Below are 19,307 nucleotides of genomic sequence, written 5' to 3'. Positions count from 1 at the left end.
GCCTCAAGAAACCGGGTCAGAGTTAAAGGACGGAGGAAAACACATTCTACCTGTGACCTCATGTGATTCAAGTAAGAGGTTACGTCTGGGCAGAGATAGAATATTATAGCGTGTTATTCTTGTGTTTCAAGGTTTTTGCTTGTACAGTTTACGGACCGCCATGTCTGCTCATTATTAATACTCAGGGTATTAATTATCACGAATTTGTTTTGCTGTATTGTGGTCCAACCAGACTGGACTGTTGTGCATTTTCGCCATCGCGGGTGAGACAGCAACTGAGTTCATCCATTAAAGAGTCAAATAACAAGGGACTTTTACGAGCCCCGCTCGTAAAACCGCGTCTCTGAGTGATGAACACGGCTGCTTTATCTCCAGCTATCGCGAAATCAGCTTTCGTGCTGTCACTTAATAATCTCTCTCTCTCTCTCACTAACCACACTGACACACACACACACACACACACACCCCTTATGTGTTATAGGATTATTTTATTTCCATATCTAATCATATCACTGTTTAGTTTGTAGTTGTAAGTCGGAAGTTTATTGACTGCATTGTATTAATTATTAATTGATATTACTGCATAAATAAACTTTGTTTATATTACAAAGAGAAGTGTTTTGGTTTGTTTTGCATACGCCTGTGTCATGCTGACGGGATGTCAGTGCTCGGATTCAAACCTTCATTCATTGTTTTTATTCGAAAATCGATATTCTTCGGATGTCGATTTTCCTAAGAAAACAATCTAATATTGAGACTGTTTTAATATTCGGTTATTAGTCCCTGATTTCAGGGTGGTGCCCCGTCAATGTTAATCCTTATTAATATTCTATTGATTTTTGATAATTGATAATTATCTTTGATTGAATTAGAATGATCAATAAGCTAGTGTTAATTTTAATGTTTCATCGATGTTAACAATTGATGTGTTGATTTTAAAGGATTAAAAAAAGCTAACATTGATTCTCATCAATGTTCTATTGATTTTAATAATGAATAATTATCTTTGATAATTATTAATTATTGCTAATAACCAAACTTGCTCCTAAACGTAGCACACTACATTTACTGGAGTCCCATATGAGGTTTTAATGAGTTAGATCCAATTAATTAATTTAAATATTGATTAATAACTACAGAAATAATTACCAATTATTTCTGATAGTAACACTGATCTAAACAACCAGTAAAGCCCTACAGACACACTCACCCGTTTTCTCATGAGAAATAGGTGAATTTCAAAATATCACTGTCCTGGTCGCAAAAGCAAAGTTTGTGGGGAATAATAGCCATTTTCTATACTTTTGAGGCATAAGCAATTGGGAAATAACACTTACTACCCAGGAACAAAAATTGTGTTACATCGTGTAATCTGTTGTGATAAGTACTAAGAGATTTTTAAATTTACCACTTCTGAAAATAGTATCAAAGTGAATAATAATAAAAATAATAAACTGTATATGGGTCAAATGATCCGAACATAAAAGGAGGGTTTAGTGAACCTAAAGTAACAGAATTTTTCTCTGGCTGATTAAAAAGGGTGAAAAATATTGATTCACATTGGAGAAGCCAAAGCCATACCTAGGGATCAAAATATAATTGAGATTTAAGACTGGACTCTTGACTCGGTAATCACTCAGAACACAATAGTAACTGTATAGCAAAGCACAATAAAGACACCCAGATCACATTAGCAAAATGCATAGTAGCACCCTGACAACTACCCACGACTGTATCATGCATCATAACGTTATTCACACTTTCTTCAGAAAATTTGAACATTATTTCTGTAATGCTACAAATTGCTGTGTTCTGTGTAGATTTTTTTTCAGGAAACGTAGATGTTTTTACATATTGATTTACTTTATTAATACATTGATTTTAGTCCATCAATAAAGCTGAAGGTAGTGAATGAGCAGAAGCTGACAAGGTTTTTATAGCTTTCTAGTAATGAGATAAATGACAGTACATTTTTAAAAGCAATATAAGTGCCACATGACAGGTGTTTTGTTTGTGGAAGGCTAACCCATAGCTCTGGAAGACAATTGTAGCTGTCAGAGCTATTTAAATGTTTAGTGTTTCATTATAAAATAATTTTTATGGTCCTTTTATATTCCCAGATTTAAAGATCAAATTCACAAAAAGAAAGCATGTTACACAATAAAGGCAATGTTTATATACTCTTTACTGCCTATTTTTTTTGGTGGTGCTTAAAGGAATATTTCACTCAAATGAAAATGCTCTCATCATTTACACATTTAAATGACTGACTTTCTTCTGCTGAACACAAATGAAGTTCCCTATCTGTTACTCACTCGATGTTGTGTCGATCTTGTGACACTAGGGGTTACTCTTGGGAGCCCCAAACACCTCTGATGTTTTAAGAAAAGGCCAATGAAAATTGGTGAGTGGAATTTGCATGCCATGCCCCCGGACATACGGGTATAAAACGAGCTGGTGTGCAACCACTCATTGAGATTTTTTTCTTCGAAGCCGAGCGGTGTTATTTTTTTTTCCACTGCCAATCCATTCGCCTCTGTAGAAAGCAAGCGATCTATGCGGCTGTTGGATTTCAGGGCGCATCACAGTGGTTTCTCCCCCTCTTGCACAGATAAGTGCGGAGAATGCCCCTGGGCACTTCAACAGTGTGCGTTGAGCGCTAAAATGGTATATCTCTCCCTGAAAGAGTGGGCACTGACAGGAAGCGTCTTTTTAAAGATGCCTTTCCGGTTATGTGCAGTTCCTGGTTGCAGTCGTTATCTCTCCGTTTCTGATGGTCACAATCGCTGTCTTACGTGTCTGGGCTCCAGACACGCTGAGGCAGCATTCGTGGATGGTTCATGTCCGCACTGCAAGAGCATGACCATGGCCACGTTGCAATCGCGACTTCCCTTTCTCAGAGGGAAAGCCACTCCAGCTGCTCCACGCCCTGGTCCTTCTGCCCGCGGGCACATGACCGCAACGGTTAGCGCTGTGGGCGATTTGGGGACTTTAGTCAGTCAGTTGGCCAAAGTGCTGTACAAAAGCAATAATTACAAAATTCATAGCAAAACACAAGGACAACATGACAGACACAATGACAATAAAAGAGAACCACTAAAGCTGCATATTTCCATAAGCTACAGAAAACAAATGAGTTTTAAGAGATTTAAAACCACCAAAAGTTGGGGAAGACCTTTATGTGGAGGTAAATTTATTCCAAAGTCGTGGGACTGCAATCGAGAAGGCACGGTCACCCTTCAGTTTTAGGCGTGACCTGGGAACATTCAGTTGCATAATATTTGATGACCGGAGAGGTATGATGGTAAGAGAGGAGATCTGCAATATAATGAGGAGCCAAACCATACAGACACTTATAGACAAACAATAGGATTTTAAATTTGGATTCTGTATTTCACAGGAAGCCAGTGGAATGAAGTCAACACTGGAGATATACTATCCCTCTTTTTAGTCCCAGTTAAAAGTCTAGCAGCAGCATTCTGGACTAACTGAAGGCGTGACAGTGAAGACTGAGAAATTCCCAGATAGTGCATTACAGTAATCAAGCCTGGATGAAATAAAGGCATGAACTACAGTCTCCATGTCTTTTAATGACAGAAATGCCTTTAGTTTGGCAATACTCCTGAGCTGAAAGAAACTGCTTTTGACTACAGAATTAATTTGTTTGTTAAAGTTTAGGTCAGAGTCAAAAATAACACCTAAATTTCTAACATGTGTCTGCAAATTTCTAGATAAATGTCCCAGATTACAGGATATTTTTTTATAGAGTTAGGAGGGCTGAAAACTATGACTTCTGTCTTAGATTAATTGAGCTGGAGAAAGTTGGCTGCCATCCAATTTTTTACATCATTCAAGCAGTCAAACAAAGATTGTAATGCAGAGGTATCATCAGAGTGCAAAGGCAAATAAAGCTGTGTGTCATTGCTTAACAATGATATGAAATGTTTTACTTTTGAAAAATGCTAGACAGAGGCAGCATATATAAAGAAAACAGAACAGGGCCCAGAATGGTACTCCACAGGAGATTGGTGCAGAAGATGAGGAGTAACTTTAATGGGAGTAACTCCGCCGGGTGAATCCCCACGGACCTCCCATTCCTCAGCACGCTCGTGCGCCCCGGTTGAGTTCTGGGATGAGTCATGCGGGTTCGACCTCTCGTTCAGCACTCGGGAGGAGGATGAGATCTCGATAGCAGCATCGGAGAGCAGGCTGCTTCAGTCTGATACGGAGGACTCTGCTGGGCTTCTGCCTTCGTGTGTGGTCGCCCAGTCTGAGGCTGACACAGAGCTGACAGCCATGCTTGGCCGGGCTGCCACAAGCATCAGGCTAGACTGGAACCCTCCACGCTGCCCTGAACCCTCGCGGCTTGATGATTGGTTCCTGGGGTTGGAGCGCAGCTCACGGCTGCACTCCGCCCCCATGCCTTTCTTCCCAGAGGTGTATGAAGAACTTGCGAAGTCGTGGCGGGCACCTTTCACTGCCCAGGCCGGGCTTTCAAGTTCTTCTGCTCTCACCACACTCGACGGCGGGGCGGCCAGGGGCTACACGGACGTTCCCCAGGTAGAGCAGGTGATTGCGGCGCACTTGTGCCCGCAGAGCGTCGCCACCTGGCGGAACCATCCTAGGCTCCCATCCAAGGCCTGTAAGACTACATTGTCTCTGACGGCGAAGGCTTACAGTGCCAAGGGGCAGGCCACCTTCACTCTGCATGTCATGGCCTTCCTGCAGGTCCTGACCTGGGAGTAATGCAGGAGCAGTGCTCGGCGACCGACCTCACCCTATAGGCGACAAAGGTAACAGCGCGGGCTCTCGGGAAGGCGATGTCCACGTTGGTGGTACAGGAGTGCCACCTTTGGCTCAACCTGGTTGAGATGAGGGATGCCGACAAGATTCACTTCCTTGATGCCCCCATTTCCCAGGCTGGTCCTTTCGGCAACACCGTCGAAGACTTTGCGCAGCAGTTTTCGACGGTAAAGCAGCAGATCGAGGCAATTCAGCACATCTTGCCCTGGCGTGGTTCAAGAGCACGCACTCCATCTTCCCGTCAATGCGGCAACCTTACTGCAGTGGCAACATCGGCTCCACCGCAGCCTGAGCCAATGGCTCGGCCCCAGCATAGAGCTCCCTGCAGGAAGTTGATACCCCCGTCTCTCAGTCCATGACCAAGAACCCTAGGAAGGCTTCTAAGTGCCCTTGAGACAGGCTACCCAGAGGTGAGGAGACTTGTGTCACATTTGGAGGTGGTAGACAGACCCCATCCATTCCCCGGTGGAGGGCCGGAGGGAGAATCCTTTGTTTCCTTTTTTGTTGAGTTGCCACACACCTGAGGGGCTGCGGTATCCACATTTTCAAAAAAAAAAAAAGAGCGCTTTCCTCACTCTCTGGGTCATACACTCGATGCCTTCAGCCATCATTGTTATGACAGCCGTGCACCGACCATTCGCCAGGGCATTGCAGGTGTGGGTTTCTCACCTCCACGCACCCGGCCGTGACACACACCCATGCACAGGTGATTGTGGCTGGCAACAAGGATGCTTAGCTTCCTCCCCATCACTGACCGGTCCTTTGTTGGGTATGTGGAGCAAGGTAAGTGCCTTTACATCTCTCCCTATACAGCGAGATCGGGACACGAGGCCCCCCGGCGTAGCACTTCCCACCCCGCTCTGCCACGAGACCCATTCTGCAGGTATGTCAACAGCGGTCATCACCTTGGTGCCCTTCACCCGGAGTCTCCAACCCGTCGCAATGGCTGGCCAGGACGATCCGACTGGGCTATGCGATTTCAGGTGCCCACCCAAGTTCACGGGTGTCCATTTCACCCTGGTAGGTGGCGAGGACACCGCTGCCCTACGTGCGGAAGTCGCGGCCCTTCTGAGAAGGACGTAATAGAGCCTGTCCCACCAGCCAAGATGAAGGGCAGCTTCTACAGCCCCTACTTTATCATGCCCAAGAAAGGCGGTGGGTTGCGACTGATCTTGGACCTGCGGGCACTGAGTCAGGCCCTGTACAGGCTTCCATTCAGGATGCTCACGCAGAAGCACATTCTATCATGCGTCCGGCACCAAGATTGGTTTGTGGTGGTAGACCTGAAAGATGCGTACTTTCATGTCTCGATCCTGCCTCATCACAGACCGTTCCTTCGGTTTGCTTTTGAGGGTCGGGCATACCAGTACAAGGTCCTCCCCCTTTGGTCTGTCCCTGTCGCCTTGCATCTTCAGGAAGGTCGCAGAGGCAGCCCTTGCCCTGCTAAGGGAAGTGGGCATCTGCATCCTCAACTATCTCGACGACTGGCTGATCCTAGCTCACTCTTGTGATCCTTTTGTGTGGACACAGGGACCTGGTGCTCACCACATCAGCCGATTGGGGTTTCAGGTCAACTGGGAAAAGAGCAAGCTCACCCCGATGCAAAGCATCTCTTTTCTCGGGATGGAGTTGGACTCAGTCGCTATGACCACGTGTCTCATGAACGAGTGCGCTCAGTCGGTGCTTAATTGCCTGAAGGCATTCGGGGGGAGAACAGCGGTCCCACTGAAATAATTTCAGAGGCTCCTGGGGCATATGGAATTCTCGGTGCCAATCACACCCCTTGGGTTGATGCATATGAGACCGTTTCAGCACTGGCTTTAGACTCGAGTCCCGAGATAGGCATGGTGCCGTGGCACGCATTGCATGGCTATCATGCCGATCTGCCACCACTTGTTAAGCCCTGGGACGGATCTGGCATTTCTATGGGCAGGGGTTCCCCTAGAGCAGGTCTCCAGGTGAGTCGTCATCATGACAGACGCCTCCAAGTCAGGCTGGGGCGCCATTTGCAATGGGCACACAGCTGCAGGTTCCTGGACAGGCCCTCGTCTGCATTGGCACATCAACTGCCTCGAGTTGCTCGCAGTACTGCTAGCCCTGCGGAGGCTTCAGCCGTTGATCCAGGGCAAGCATGTGTTGGTCGGGATGGACAACATGGCAACGGTAGCGTACATTAACTGCCAAAGCGGTTTGCGCTCCCCCCTCATGTCGCAACTCACCCGCCATCTCCTCCTCTGGAGCCAGCAGCGGATCAAGTTGCTGCGGGCCACTCATATCCCCAGTGAACTCAATCACACAGCAGACACGCTGTTGTGGCAGGTGACACTCAGGGGAGAGTGGAGGCTCCACCCCCAGGTGGTCTGGCTGATTTGGAGTCAATTCGGCGAGGCACAGGTAGACCTGTTTGCCTCCTGGGAATCCTCCCACTGCCCGCTGTGATATTCACTGGTGCACAGCTGGCCCCGGGGTCTGCAAAGTATGCGTTTCCAGGGGGCCTGGGTAGCTCAATGGTAAAGACACTGGCTACCACTCCTGGAGTTCGCTAGTTCAAATCCCAGGGCGTGCTGAGTGACTCCTGCCAGGTCTCCTAAGCAACCAAATTGGACCGGTTGCTAGGGAGGGTAGAGTCACATGGGGTAACCTCCTCATGATCGCTCTTGGTGGGGCGTGTGGTGAGTCGAGTGTGGATGCCGCAGTGGATGGCATGAAGCCTCCACACGCGCTATGTCTCCGTGGCAACGCGCAAAACAAGCCATGTGATAAGATGCGCAGGTTGATAGTCTCCGATGCGGAGGCAGCTGGGATTCATCCTCTGCCACCCGGATTGAGGCGAATCACTACATGACCATGAGGATTTAAAAGCACATAGGGAATTGGGCATTCCAAATTTGGAGAAAGTATGTGTCCCCAGTGAGCCTACTTGCACATACGTTGTGCAAGGTCAGGGAGGATGAGGAACAGGTCTTGTTGGTAGCACGCTACTGGCCCACCCAGACTTGGTTCTCGGAACTCGCACTCCTCGCAACAGCCCCTCCCTGGCAAAATTCCCCTGAGGAAGGACCTTCTTTCTCAGGGATGAGGCACTATCTGGCACCCACGACCAGACCTCTGGAACCTACACCTACACGGAAGATCTGAGTGGCCTACCACCCAGGCCAGGGCCCCTTCTCCATCAGCACCTGCGGCAAGCAAATTCAGTGGAGGAGTTTGACACCAGGCCCAGTACTTGTGTCAGTATTCCCCGTTCAGTTCAGCCCCTGTACTGGGATAGGTGCTCCATATGCGTTGGTTCCCTGTTGGTAGCCCCATATGACGTAATCTTCCACGGTACGGTCTCCTTGATGGTAGACCCCTTTCTCCCCTTGGGCAGAGTCCCCTCTGCCACTGGTCACCGTGTTTGTAGAGCTCTGTCCCCTCTGGGTAGGACCTACCACGGGGACTTCCTCCACATGCGATACTGCTGATAAAGAATCGGTAAGCCCGTGTGATGTATTTCCACACAATTACCTCCCCTTCGGGCAGGGTGTGGCCTCCGGTGTATTCTTCCAAGGACACCTACCCTGAAGTGAATATGTTTTGGCCCCAGCTGGAATCAAGCGAGTTCTTTCTCCGAGAGAAGAAAGAAGAGAAAAGGCCGAACCAGCTGGTGTGGTCTGTTCCAATTGTGGGCATGTCTGACCCCCCCTTTTATGCTTTTAGGGGCTGACGGTCCATATGACGTGCACGGGGCATTGGGAAGGTTACACTGGGGCTGATGCACTTGTTACTTGGCACGCAGTGGCCTGCCTGCACCTGCACCGCCGATCCACCTAACACAGTTCTGCTGGTTGTGGCATTTCGTATAGGGACCCCTAGTGTCACTACATTGACACAACATCGAGTGAGTGACAGATAGGGAACATCTAGGTTACTGATGTAACCCCCGTTCCCTGATGGAGGGAACGAGATGTTGTGTCCCTCCTGCCTCAACACTGAACTACCCGCTGTGATCGCCGAGACTGTCTCAGCTCCTCAGCATAAACCTAGATGAGTGGTTGCACACCAGCTCCTTTTATACCCGTACGTCTGGGGGAGTGGCATGCAAATTCCAATCGCCAATTTTCATTGGCCTTTTCTTAAAACATCAGAGGTGTTTGGGGCTCCCAAGAGTGACCTCTAGTGTCACTACATCGACACATCTCGTTCCCTCCATCACAGAAAGTGGGTTACAACAGTAACCTAGACGATTTTTAGAATAATATTTCGGTAACACTTTATTTTGATGGTCCCAAGTAGATATTTATGGCATTAAAGGTGCAAAATGTAAAATTTTTCATGTAATATTCACCTTTTTTGCCAATATGTGAACGGCTTGTAATGCAACATAAAAAAATTAGCCCTTCCCGGACTTCCTAGGTTGCCTATTAAAGCCTGTAGACTGATTTTCTTGCAAAGGGAGCGGGTCGCTTTTGCTTAGAAAATCCAAAGGATGTGATGTTTAGGCGCGCTCCCTAGAGCCTTGCCTCAGTGCTTCTCTTCTGCTATTCAACAGCGACAACAAACTGCAATACTAGGTAACGTTATCTTAGAGATGGAATCCAGCAAACATCCGGCTCCCAGCACAACACCGACTCCTACACAATCTCAGAGTAAGCCAAAAAAAAAAAAAAAAATGTTTGTTTATATACTGAATCCCATCTGGATAAGCGGGAACGTGATCGTGGTCGAGCCAAAACTAGAGTGAACATCGGCAGGGCATTTGATTCCTGGAGAGAACTGCGTTCGGTTTTAGGGATCAAAACCGTCCCTGAATTGGCATTCTTATTATTGGACAGGTAAGCTTACATAACTGCAAAGCATGTGAAATATAGTGCCATAAGGATCTGTATAATTTTAGCTAACTTGATCTTGCCTGCTAACGCTGACGAATTGCAAGCTACCTTGCTTCGTAACTTTCAAATAATTTCAACGATCTTCTCTTTATACTAAAAGTCAGGTTAATGTCGATGTTAATCTGTAATTATTCAGTAAGGTAAACTACAATAATACATGAAATGAATGCTAGACAATGTTCAAGATAATGAATGGAGCTTTTTGCATTAGTGTAACGTAACTTGGTTATACAGAAAATATATACATCCTATTATTATAAATCAATAGCGCATTGATATATCAAAATGACAGTTGTGATGGAATCGCATCAATACTGAATTGTCAACATATTTATAATGAACAGTCTATTTTATAAACAGCTACTGTTATCATCCACCAAATTTATCTAACAGCTATTGATAAAGCTGGCTAGCTAGCTAACGCCGACATAGGCTATCGTATAAATGCAGTCAATGTATCATGCAAAGAAAAATGATTACTTCAAACTACAGTCTTGCATAGTCAGACCTATATCCACACTTTGTTTTAGCCCTGTTCCAGCACTGGAGAGTCAAATATAATATAAAGTCTCAAAGTTTGTAGTAAAACAATCATAACTGTGTAATTTTAATTATTCTACCATCTGTCAGCAAGATGCCGGTGAATCACATTCAGCCTCCTGAAAGTTATGTCATTGTTTTGGTCGATGCTCGCTCACATCCCTATGGAGTGTGTGTGCACGAGCAACAGGTGGCTGCAGTTCACTTAACAGCCACAGGTGTCATTAATAACAAGGGTTTCTGAATCTTACATAATGCACCTTTAAGGCAAATGATGAGAGAATTTTCACTTTTGAGTAAACTGTCCCTTTAAGATAAACGTAACACCAAGCTTAGGCTGCGCTGACTGCCCCGGATTCACAAAAACATTAAGGTGGTATATCACGCTTGCTCCGATGGTAGGAGAATTCCTTATAACAGACTTTATGTACTGGCCATGGTCATGATTAATTGTGTTAATTTTTTAACACGTTATTTTTTTTATATAATTGATCACACTAAATTAACACATTAAATTGACTGCCCTAGTACGATTGCTCGCGTAGAGACATTTTCAAAGACCATGTCATGTGATTATTATAACTGGTGCATATTACAGCCACACATATTGTGTTAGTGTTAGCATTGGCACCTTGAATGCAGAAAGTAAACATGACAAATTACACATTATTTACCGATTATATATTACTTATTTCGTCATCAAGTTAATACAGCTTCTTTCACTGATCACATGGATAGGGTTGCCAACCGTCCCGTATAAAATGGAATCATTTTGTATTTGAGGGAACAAAATTGCATTCCATATGAAATCCATATGGGACACTGCTTGTCCTGTATTTTAGGGTGCTTTCACACTAGTACTTTTGGTGCGCACTCAGGTTCGAATGACATTTGAAGTTTAGTTCGTTCGTAAACCGCCTGAGATGACGTATATCTGCGTTCACAATTATTAAGTAATTAAATAAATCCCATTCAGTGAGCAGCTCACATTCTTTGCATCTCTTGAAACACATTTGCTAATATTCATCACATTATGACAAAATCAATGCATCCACAGGAGACAAATGCAAGTGTCGTTCTGTGCATGTAAAGTTTTGGTGGTAAATCCAAATAAACAAACTTTAAAACTTCACTTAACGCAGTGAAGAGGAGTTGTTACCAAGTTACAGTGATAAAACTGTTGCTGCTTGTACTCACGTTGATGACGTAATCGGACCGCGGTTCAGACCCAGATAATATGATGTGAACAGAGACCAGCGGGGCAGAGTTCGGTCCAAGCAATCGAACCAAGTGTGAAAGTACACCTTTTGTGTGGGTTGAGTGAGATATCGGATCTTAAACAGTACATGGACAGAACATTTGACTGAAGTGGCCAAGGGAAAGATTAATGACAATCAGCGCATGTTTTCTGTCATATTTTCAGTCAACAGCAGGAGTATTTTGTCAAACACATTAATGTTAATGAATGGAACTTTACTGTGAAGTTCAATGTAATGTCATGTCATGAATTACTGGTGTTTTTGAAATTGCAATGGTAAAATACTATTATCATTCACTCGAATGATATACTGTATGTTTGAAAAAATTCTCCTGCTGTTGACTGAAAATATGACAGAAAAAGCGTGCTGATTGTCATTGTCAAATGTTCTGTCAGTGTACTGTTTAAGAGCCGATATCTCACTCAACTCACACAAAAGGTGTTTGTTTTAGGTAAATTTCTCTCAGTTTGTGAAACATTCTCAGCAGTTTGGATGTGAGACTCTAAGGGTGCTTTCACACTTGGTTCGATTGCTTGGACCGAACTCGAGTTCGTTTCCTCCCTTCTCCCCCTGCCCTGCCGGTCTCTGTTCACATCATATTATCTGGGTCTGAACTGCGGTCCAATTACATCATCAACATGAGTACAAGCGGCAACAGTTTTATCACTGTAACTTGGTAACAACTCAGCTTTGTGCATTACTATATGTTGAAATGAACATTAAGCCGTTTTAATTAATGCTGCAAAAGTGTTGTCCATTGTTAGTTCATGTAAACTAATGTTGTTAACTACAGTTAACAAATGGAACCTTATTGTAAAGTGTTATCAAGTGCTTGTTCTGGAAGAGATACTCTATGATGGTAAGTAGCACTTTAAGTACAAAAGGACAATACAGTACAGGTTTAGTTAAAAAGCTTAATGTGATTTTCTTACATTTTGCTTGTAATAAACACTATTTACTACCAAAAAAATGACACTGTAATCCAAGGAGAAATATGCTATTTCATGTTGTGTTTTCTCATAAAAATCCATTATAATGCATGGTTAATTAAAACTTCGACAGTGGCCCTGTCTTATGGGGAAGAAAGCACTTGACAGAAATATGCTGTCTTTCTCCATTGATTGCAGCTTCGTTCTTTTAGCAAAAAGTAGTGTTTATTAAAAGTGAAGATTGATAGCAATATGGTTCTTCCTGGTCGTTGTATTAAACCGGTTTTCCTTTTAAGCATATTTTATAATTATATACAGTATAATATTAGGAGGCGTTGACACGATTACTTTTGCGTTCACACCGATTGCTTTTTTGCATCCGTCCGTGCTGTTTTTCCATTGTTTTCCTATGTACACGAGCTCTAGGTGGACCACTTTTAAGGTGGAATAAATCATTTTAATCCAATACACTTTTTGTCAAATTCTGCAAATATCTCTTCACGGCCCACTAGCTGTCAGTTCTGTGTGTGCGCTGAAAAAAAATCCAGTGTTTGTACATAGCCCTGGCTCTATAAATGGGAAAATAAACAAAGTGGATCAGACCAATCCACACAACGCTATTGCGTGTGCATTACTTTTGGGGACGGAGCTTCTGAAGGAGCACTGAATGGATGGTTGTGTTCTTTTGGCTGTTGAGTTCAAATATCAACAGTCTTTTTCATGAATCGCTTACTCCACCTTTAACCGTTGTGCAGAATCTCATGCCGGAGTCTCATTGGGTTTTTTTTTTTTTTTTCATATTTAAAACTGGAATGTCCTGTATTTGGATGGCAGAAAGTTGGCAACCCTACACATGGATGCTATTCATTGGAAGAGGCATGGAGTCAGTGATAGTGCATTTTAATGTCACACTGGTTAAAGTTTTACATGCACACTGTCTTGAAAACAGACTACATCTAATTTTTAAATGCTCCTCTAAATGCCTCCTCCAGCGGTGTCGCTGGTGTCCGAATGTTCGCAAACTATACTGCTGCTTGACTATTTCCACCTTCTTTCTAGCTCAGAGCAAAGAACGAAGTCTAGTTTTCAGATGCTGCATATTTGCTGCATGTTTACAACAGGATTTTTAAAGGGTATTCATGCTGGCTGGATTCTTTGTCTTGAGATTTGTGATGATGATGGATCTCTTAAAGCACACGTGGATGAAAGCAGGTCCAGGAAGCCTTCTTTTAGTCATCCATGTTCCTGGTCTCGAAACCATTGCCCTCTTTTAAGCAGATTTAAATGTCTCTCTTATCCGAGTGTAACAGTGTAGTTTTTCTCCTTGGTGTGGCAGGTTATGTGCTGATGAAAGTACGGCATTGCCTTCTTGTGGTTCACCATATTAAAATCTCCAGCCACAGTAACTGCTGCATCTTATTGGTCCCTTTGGCAGCTGTTCAGCACCTCATAATGTTCAGAGAGTGATTTAGGTATTCACTTGGGATGGGGTAAACATTACAATGACCGACATGGACTTCAGGGAAAGATAAAATGGGCAACATTTGATCTTAAACTCTAGATTTGGTGAAAAATGATTTAAAAGATGTAACATTCATTGTGCTGCACCAGTCACTGATGATCATGAAACATACACCTTCTCCCTTAGATTTGCTGGATTTAGTTCTGTCTTTTTGATAAATAGAGAAGCATTCAGAAGGCTGGAACACATGATTCTCCACAAAAGTAAGCTATGTTTCAGTAAAACAGTAAACAGTAAAACATATACACGGATGAGATGAAACATTATGACCACTCACAGGTGAAGTGAATAATGTTGATCATCTCCTAACAAGGAGTTTTTCTGTTTTTCTCTCACAAGTAAGTTTGGGCCTTAAGTGTGTGCGTTACGCATATAATGTCTGTGTGTGTGTGAGAGTGAGAGAGAAAGAGAGGAGTGTGAGGGTTTTTCACACAGATATCTCAGATAATATAGAAACTGTTGAATTGATGAAGTGTATCTTGCTTTGATACAGCCTGATCAAGCCTTCATTGCCAATTCGAAAACATCACGTTAGAACTAGCAACGGAGGATTTCCTTTTCGCCCCCTCCTCGTCAGGCTAAGCTCAATGTCAAACTAGACTTTGCGAACCAGCCCAGTTGCTGTGTCTGGTAACAGATATGGAGAGTTTCGAATGTGCTCTATTTCAGCAGTGGAGATTGGAGAATGATGAGAACTGACGTCTTTCCCAGCCTTGCAAAAAATTGAGGATGGCCTTGAATACATCATTAGATGATCTGAATTCCGTTTGCCCAATTATGTTATATTTCTAAATATAACGGTTCAGTCAAGCTCTTAGAGAAAACTTGACACTGAATACTCTGTGCCCGATGCGCTTCTGACTGTGGCATAGAAAGCTCGCACCTGGGTATTTAGAGTGTTTGCCCCCTCTCTCTCTACCTCTTCCACAGAAGTATTTTTGGCTTTAAGCCAATCGTTAAAAACATTTACTGCCCAAGCTGTTGTTTTTTTTTTTTTTTTGGTGTTTACTTCGTGTTTTTCACCCTTAAGCCTGTCTAGCTGTTCATCGCTGATTGTTTTGTCATTTGCTGTTGCCGGTTCCGTTTGATGTTCTCTTTCATTTGTAATGTGTTTCATCTGGACTGTCCAATTCAGCTGCCGCCCAGTTGTTGAAATTCTCATGCTTTCCATAAATATTAAAAGTTATTTCTGGAAAATCAAAATTGTCTGTAATTTTGTTTGTTGTTTGATCTGTATGCTATGGTGGACTGTAGGCTAGCCTATAACTTTTCTTTTGTTTCAGTTAACTTGGCGGAGTGATATGGAACTGTTGTGGTCAAGACCTGGAACTACTTCCTAGCCATTTCAACCAATCAGAATCAAGCATTCAACACACCTGTGGTATAACAGTTTATAATTAGACTTATCATTTTTTTTTTTTTTACAAAGTACAGAAATTGAATACAAACAATTTAATCTGTTCAATTAAAAATATTTCTTTGTACAGTACAGTAGTAAAACAAAATTAAGAAGTTAATAAAATACAAAAAAATAAAGCAATAAAGACCAAGAACTAAACTAACATAATCCAAAATTACAAAATTTCTGTTGTTAAAAAAAAATTATCTGCCATGTCCATAAAAAACAAAAAAAAAAACTACAATATGCAAACTTTAGGAATCATATATACCTAAATTTCAACCATTGTGCACAGTGGTATTATTACTAATACCTTCTCTTTTGTCTGGCTTAAAGGAATAGTTCACCCAAAAATACTCTCATTCACTTACCCTGATGCCATCCCAGATGTGTATGACTCTTTCTTCAGCAGAACACAAATGAAGATTTTTAGAAGATAGAGCTCTGTCAGGTCCTTATAATGGAAGTACATGGCTTCCAGCACTTTGATGGTCCCAAAGTCATATTTAGGAAATATAAAAGTAATCCATGCGACTCTAGTCGATCAATGAATGTCTTCTGAAGCTAATCAATAGGTTTATGTAAGAAAAAAGTCGATAATTAAAACGTTTTTAACTTTAAATTTAGTGCTTCCATTAAATTAGCACTCTGATGCGGCTTGAAATGGCCGAACTCTCACATGACGTTCGTTCTTCTGTGGAAGAAGGCAGCCTGGTCCGATGAGTCCTATTTTCTTTTGCATCATGTAGATGACCGTGTACGTATTCGCTGCTTACCTGGGGAAGTGATGGCACCAGGATGCACTGTGGGAAGACAACAAGCCGGTGGAGGGAGTGTGATACTCTGGGCAATGTTCTGCTGGGAAACCCTGGGTCCAGCCATTCATGTGGATGTCAATTTGACACGTGCCAACTTCCTAAACATCGTTGCAGACCAGGTACACCCCTTCATGGCAATGGTATTCCCTGATGGCAGTGGCCTCTTTCAGCAGGATAATGAGCCCTACCACACTGCACACATTGTATGGGAATGTTGAGGAACATGACAAAGAGTTTAAGGTGTTGCCCTGACTTCCAAATTCCAGATCTCATATCTGATTGAGCATCTGTGGGATGTGCTGGACCAACAAGTCCGATCCATGGCGTCTCCACGTCGCAATTTACAGTCCTTGAAGGATCTGCTGCTTATGTCTTGGTGCCAGATACCACAGGACACCTTCAGGGGTCTTTCAGAATTCATGCCTTGGTGGGTCGGCGCTGTTTTGGTGGAACGCGGAGAACCAACGGCATATTAGGCAAATGGTCATAATGTTTTGGCTCATCAGTGTAATGTTACTGACTCTGATGTACTCTTTGTTATTTGATTCTGGCTCTGAAGTCATCCAGTTTATTTTCCAAAGACTGAACATTGGCTAGCAATATGCTTTGCAAATGTGGAAGATGAGATTGCGTTCTCAGTCTGCCTCAAATACTGGAGCATCTCCCCCAATGTTTCCTACAGTTTGCAATGTTTCATTGTTGTTGCTGTTCTGGAGGATCACTCTTGGCAAGTGTAGGCCAGAAAGATTTGGAAAGCTGAAGGTGAGGGGTATCACAAATTCAGAAGAAAAACAGACTTTCAGTACAATATGGAGTTGTTCTGTTTGCATATGTACAGTTTACAGTATATGGCCAGGGTGGAGTTCCTAACACGACAGATGGAACGAGGACTAGAGGCAAAGAGCTATTAGACAAGAAGTGGAGCTGGGGATGGAGGGTGTTAAATGCATTGCAGTCATTCAATAGAAAGGATGAAATGAATGGAGGACTTTAAAAGAAACACTCTTAACAGGTGTCTATTTTATTGGTAGACATCATGAATCAGCCGATAGCCAGCTTGACTGATGTGACTGACCTGAATTAACGTGATGCTTGATTTATTGGAAATATGTTTCTCTCCAGTCTCTGCTGATTGAGATTAATTTCATACTAGGTGCTTAAAGGGGTCATGAAATGCTCCTTTTTTTAAAAAATTTTTTTTATAGATATATAGTCTTCCCTGAGGTCCACAAATAATGTTAGTGAAGTTTTTTTTTTTTTTTTTTTTTGTTTTTTTGCATTCAAACTTAACAATTTAGTACTAAATGATCATTTTCTTCTAAAATGATCAGTTTTTGGCCCTCTGTCTGAAATGCTTAGTTTTGGCCTAAGCACAACTTAAAACCTCAATGTAAACGGCCACTGTTATGATTGGCTAACATCATGCAGCCCCTTGAATGGAGCCATTTTTAAAATCAATCGGAAGAGAATGAACCAGCTCAACAACATTATAAACGAAATTTCAGGGTTTACACATAACGTACATCCAACACGTTACATCCGAATATATTGAACTGCTTCTCAAGTACAACAGTTAACACACACCCCTGTCTACACCGGACGTGAGGGTCGTGTCGCTTCAAAAGAAAAAGAACCCATTATAATCGATGCTGTCTACCATCGAAGTGTCGCATTGCGCCGACAGTAAACAGGCGTCCTATTCCATTTTGCGCTGAACGCGCTGGCGCTACTACTGCCAACAACACAAATAAACGGTTTAGAAAGTTTGTGTTGATGTGCCTGGTGTAGACAGCCTCAAGCGTCAACTAATGTGCCCGATGTAAACAGGATGTCAGCACCATAAACTACCACACAGTCATGACATATGAAATATTCATGAATGAAACTGTTTACTCACGGTTTTTGTGATCATGTCCAAGTGTTTTTAACGGCCCTATACTTCAATAACAGTTCCTTTGCAAAGCTTGAATCGTATTATGACTGGTATGATATGAGCCGAACAAACAATCCACTCCGAAATATGCTGAAGTTACATCCACATACAGTTTCCAGTGTCATTCCTTCATGTTTTCATACACTAACAACTAAAAATAGCGCAGATGTCAGCTGAACGATAGAGAACAGCTTCTCTTCTTTAGAGTTATAGCTTGACACTGCATCTTTTAAAAGCGGCCCGAGATATGTATCAAGCGGTCAAAGACGTCTGTCTGAGTATGTTTATGTGGAAAAGCATTTAAATCCAGACAGTCACATGAAGGTGTCCTGTGTAAGTCCACTTTAGAAGAATCTCCCACAACAAGCCCCATCTCTCTCCACTTCAACTGTGTGACTAACTGAGCACCAGTGGGTGGGGCCAAGGCTGGAATGACAGAAAAATAGCCGTTGCGTATGCAACATCACAAAACCACAAATTCCAAACGAGCCATTTTTGCAGCTTTGTTTAAATAAATGCCTTTTTTCTATTAAGAAGAAAATTTTCAGTTCTGAAACTTACAGTATGTTTTTATAGTACAATGATATGTCAAAAGAAAAAGGAAAATTTGATTCCTCATGTCATGACCCCTTTAATATTTCTGTACTGCACTATCAAAAATGCTGCATTTTAAACTGATGCACATACATATGAAAACTGAATGCATATTTTTTTTTTTGTCCCTGTATACATTTATATATACATATATACATACATCCATGTACTGTATATTTGTACCTCTTTATATGTATATCCATACAGCATTTGACAAGTACAGTATTTTCTGCCAAATGCAGCGATTATGGTTATTGCAGTTTTGTATAATGACATAAGAGTTAACATAAGATCATTGTAAATGCCTGTTATTTTTTCACTGCATAAAATTAAAGAATTTGTCAAATCTGATTAAGGATTGCAGAGATTCACTCAGTAGTGCTCTTAATAGAGAGGCAAGCTTCAGAAAGACAGAGGATGTCGACTTTAACATGACTAAACTAGACAAACTAGACTGTTGGCCACAGATAGATTTATGAAAACACATAAAAATACATTTCTCATCGTGTGTCTGAGTTTTTTTTTTTTTTTTTTTTTTTTGTCCATTGTGTTTTACGTTTTAACTTTGGTCATGGTGAATCTTTAGCCCATGTTTATCTCAGAATGTTTTATTCTGTTTTGTCCAAGGACTGATAATCA

The sequence above is a fragment of the Myxocyprinus asiaticus genome, chromosome 18 (genome assembly GCF_019703515.2).
Source record: "Myxocyprinus asiaticus isolate MX2 ecotype Aquarium Trade chromosome 18, UBuf_Myxa_2, whole genome shotgun sequence".
NCBI lineage: Eukaryota > Metazoa > Chordata > Actinopteri > Cypriniformes > Catostomidae > Myxocyprinus > Myxocyprinus asiaticus.
Note: the sequence above shows the minus strand (reverse complement) of the source record.